The sequence below is a fragment of the Peromyscus maniculatus genome, chromosome 14, assembly GCF_049852395.1.
Source record: "Peromyscus maniculatus bairdii isolate BWxNUB_F1_BW_parent chromosome 14, HU_Pman_BW_mat_3.1, whole genome shotgun sequence".
NCBI classification, from domain to species: domain Eukaryota; kingdom Metazoa; phylum Chordata; class Mammalia; order Rodentia; family Cricetidae; genus Peromyscus; species Peromyscus maniculatus.
Genome location: NC_134865.1, coordinates 53028447 through 53032879, shown reverse-complemented (window position 1 = coordinate 53032879; position 4433 = coordinate 53028447).

Below are 4433 nucleotides of genomic sequence, written 5' to 3'. Positions count from 1 at the left end.
CCAGTGCCTTCTCCCTGAGGCCTGTTTTCCTGACCCCTAGTAGCGGTCACAGCCAGATTTCTATAGGCTACAGAGAGTAAAATCCTGGATTATGGAAGTCCATAGCCAGGTGTCCTCATGAAATTGAAGAGGCCTTTCTCCTGCCGAATAAAAATAAATAGATACATGCCAGGCAGTGGTGGCGCATGCCTTTAATCCCAGCCCTTGGGAGGCAGAGACAGGCAGATCTCTGTGAGTTCCAGGCCAGCCTGGGCTACAGAGTGAGTTCCAGGACAGGCATCAAAACTACACAGAGAAACCCTGTCTCGAAAAACAAAATATGTATCATTATAAATCGTGGCTCCTCGATGCCACATGACCAGCAAGTGACCAGCAGAGGCTTGACCTTCGACATCAGGGCCTTCCCACCACCTCTCCACAGCAGCAGGGAGAGAGGCCAGGTCCTCCCTGGGGTCTTGTCAATTTAGACACTGCTTAGCAAGGGACAGACTCTTTGCAGACACCCCAAGCCCTAGGACAGGGTAACAGCAGGACTCTCACGTATCAGGTCCCCTAGGACCATGGATCCCAAACGTCACCTGGATGGCTCCCGGACCCCCTAGATGTACAGTGTCTGTCTCTGAGTAGCCCTGAGTCGCCTTGGCCTCCCCACCTGATTACCAGGTTACCCCCAAGGCAAAGCCACAGAGACACAAGACAGACTGCGTTTCCAACTGTGGAACTAGGGGCAGAGAGATGCGTCACCAAGGAGTTTGATTTATTAGATCTCCATCCCGGCATTCCTGGGCTTGGCCTGTTCCCTACCCTTTCAAAGACCCTTCATCGGACCCCACTAGATGGAGTGGCTTTCATTTTCTACCAGGCTAAACCAACTTTATCCTCTCTCCAAGCCTTACCCCTCTACCCCTCCACAAGAAGTGGGGTGAGAGAAGTCAGTAGCTCTTCCCTGAGTTAGAGCCGTGGGGTTTCTGACTTTGGGAAGACTCTGCAGAGGGCTGGAGATTTGAGTAGCTCCCTGCTGGCAGGGGCACGGGGATCCATGGACCCTGCTGGAGGTTCCAGGCAACTGCTCTGCCTGGTAGTTTAACAGCTGCGGTCTGGTTAGATCACGTCTGACACCCTAGGCTGCTCCTGAGACTGGGACACATACCTGTCCTCCAAACAGGCTGCCCAGGTCAGGCTAAGCCATGAGCCATCAATGGTTTGAGGGAGATGGAGAAGGGCATCAGGTATAGGAAGACTCGGAGTCAGCTCAAGACACCCCAGGATCAAGTTCTCAGCACAAAGGAGATTTGTTGGCCCCAGAGGAACAAAGGGCAGGGAACAGAGACAAAGACTGGGGACAGAGGATGAGGGAGAAGGGAAAGGAACCAGGGGGAGCGGGAGGGGGTATTTGTCCAAGAGGGGAGGACAAAGGCCTGCCTCTGGTTAGAGAGGAGACAGACATGGCACACAGGAAAATGGCAGTTTATAAAGGGAAAGGGGGAGCCCTGTGTTAGGATGAGGTTTTTAATTTTAACTGGACATGTTAATTAGCTGAGCCAAAGGGGGTTTTTGATTGCTGGACTTCAATACTTTGGAAGCTGGCCTTGGTAGTCAGCCTCAGGAGGAAGTGGCCCAATAAGGGAATAGACTTTTGGTAGCTAGCGTTAGGACTGTATTCTGATAGTTTTTAGCAAGGCTAAAATGAGGGAGTGGGGGGGGGGCAAGGCCTGCCAGAGCCATGTGTGCCATGCTCGGGATGGCTGGAGTCCCTTCACCAGATCCTTCCCGGGCAGATGTGGGTGCTTCCCAAATCACTTATCTTCTCCTTTAACCTGTCTTTGGGGGGTAAGATGGTTAATACTGTCAACTTGCTGGGATTTAATCACCACGGAAACAAACCTCTGATTGTGTCTGTAAGAGATTATCTAGATTAAGTTCATGGAGGTTGGAAGGTCCACCGGAAACATGGGTGGGATGATTCTATGGGCTGGAGTCGGGGTTAAATGTAGAGAGCTCAAGTGTGGTATTCCCGGCTCTCTGCCTCCGGACTACAGAGGCAGGGTGACGGCTGTGGGAACGGCTTTCTCTGGAAACACTCTTGACTTCAGAGGCTGAACTTTTACCGGCCTTGCAACCGAGTTAATAATATGCCTGGAGATCACTTAAAGCTATGTGCTTAACCTGTTCCCCCACTGTGTATTCAGCCTGTTTATCTTGCTTTAAGAAAACAATGTAGTCAACTTTACTAGGCCTTGGCCTTGGACTTGCCCTGTAACCCACTTTTATAAGCTAAATTGAATGCATGGCTTTACTCTTGGACCAAATCCCCTCTGGCCTTTGTGATTTGTCCATGACCCAGAAGAGCAGAAGAGTGTGTGTGTGTGTGTGTGTGTGTGTGTGTGTGTGTGTGTGTGTGTGTTGGTGTGTGTGTGTGTGTGTGTGTGTGTGTGTGGTGTGTGGTGTGTGTGTGTGTGTGTGGTGTGTGTGTGTGTGTGTGGTGTGTGTGTGTGGTGTGTGTGTGTGTGTGTGTGGTGTGTGTGTGTGTGTGTGTGGTGTGGTGTGTGTGTGGTGTGTGTGTGTGTGTGTGTGTGTGTGTGTGTGGTGTGTCAGAGAGAGGGAGACATTAGTTAACTCATCGGATGAAAATGACAGCATTGAAAACAATAATTTAATTGTCCACCATAAATGTTGGAAAAAGCATGTAGATATAGGTTCATAACATCTGTTTGCAGTTTTGAGCGCTAGTCTGGGTCACTGGGGTTCAATAAAGTAAACTCTTGTAAACTCTGGTTAAAAAAAATAAGTCAGGCTACTCCTCAATCCTTTCCTATACCATGTTTTCTGTGTTGGTCAATAACGACAGAGCAAAGTCCTCACGGACAGACAATGGGCACAGGGAGAAAAGTGCAGAATCCCAGTCTGGGATTGCTCTTGGGATAGATTGCCTCAAGAGGAAGACTCTCTCCTTTGAGATGGCACTTTCACAACCAGCTGCCTCAAGCTTCTGTCTCCATGGCTTCCCCACCATAATAAGGGACAGTGCTCCCAAACTGCAAGCCAGAATAACCCCTCCCTTGTTTTGTATCAGGTATCTGGTCACAGAAACAAGACAAGTCATTAAAACTGTGGCAAAGTATTAGATGCAACTGGATACAACATGACTATTCTCAGGGGACCATTCGTGATAGGGAAATGGGGAGCCACTGGGTATGCTGGGAAGCAGGACACACCAGGGCAGCCTGGCAGGACACATACCATCCATCCTTAGCTAGGGAACCAATCAAATGACAGGAGAATCCAGTAGCTCATTTGTGATTCTCCTCTGATTATGGAACAAAGCATAAACTCTCAACCAGAGCAGGCTGACTGTCCATTCCTAGTGTGGACATTGAAGCTAACAGGCAGTTTCTTTCTTTCAGGCTGCCCCTTCAGCCTATACTCAAATCAGAGGAAAATCCTTCTGATTGTCCTATACCATGGGGACATTCAGGACCTCGGGTAGAAACACATATTTTTCAGCTAGTTATTAGCAAGTCAGTCACAGGAGATAAGCCGAGGCTGGAACATGAAGGAAGTGATGCTACAATTCCAGGGATGGCCTGCAGGGGGCAGCACCTACCTAGAAATGACTCCACTGCCTACTTCAGAGACACGGCAGGAAGCAGAGCATTTAATTAATTGGCCAATGAATAAGAGTTACTTTTAGAAATTGATACATAATATTAATATTATATATCATGCCAATATGTTTCCAGTAAGTAATTTCAGCCCTCCAGATTTTCATATAGGAATGCTGCGTGTGCATATACTGTGTTAGGTATGGTTGGAGATAACCCAGACTCATCTAAGGCATGGAAGGTAAGTGAGAACAGGAGGGAAAGAACTAGGGTATCGGTGCTTGTGTTCAGACCACCCCGCTGCAGATTTGAGTCTGCCTCCTCCCAGACTCATGTTAAAACTCAATTGCCATTACAACAGGGTTAAAAGTGGGAACCCTAGAGCTTTAAGAGGTCCCTACAGGAGTGGGGTATCACGGCAGCAGGTTTTCTTGGCTTTGTCTCAAGACGGGGTCTCAGTCTGTAGCCCAGACTGACTTTGATCTCAAATTTGTGATGGGTCCCTGCCTCAGCCTCCTGAATGCTGAGATTACCGCCCAGCAGCTTCCATTCTTCATAAATTACTTAGTCTGGCTGGGTATGTAGCTCAGCCCTCGGGAGGTGGAAACCAGTCATTCTCAGTAACATTGAGTTTAAGGCCAGCCTGGGCTACATAAGACCCTGGATAAATAAACAAAACAGGGTCAATACACACTTGCAGGTGTTCTGTTACAGGAGTACTTCCCCCCTCTCCCCCTGTTAATACCTTGCCCAGGAAAACCAGATGCATTTGAAATTTCCCCCAAGAGCAAGCCATCATTAACTCTTTAAAAACAAACAAAACCAGTACTC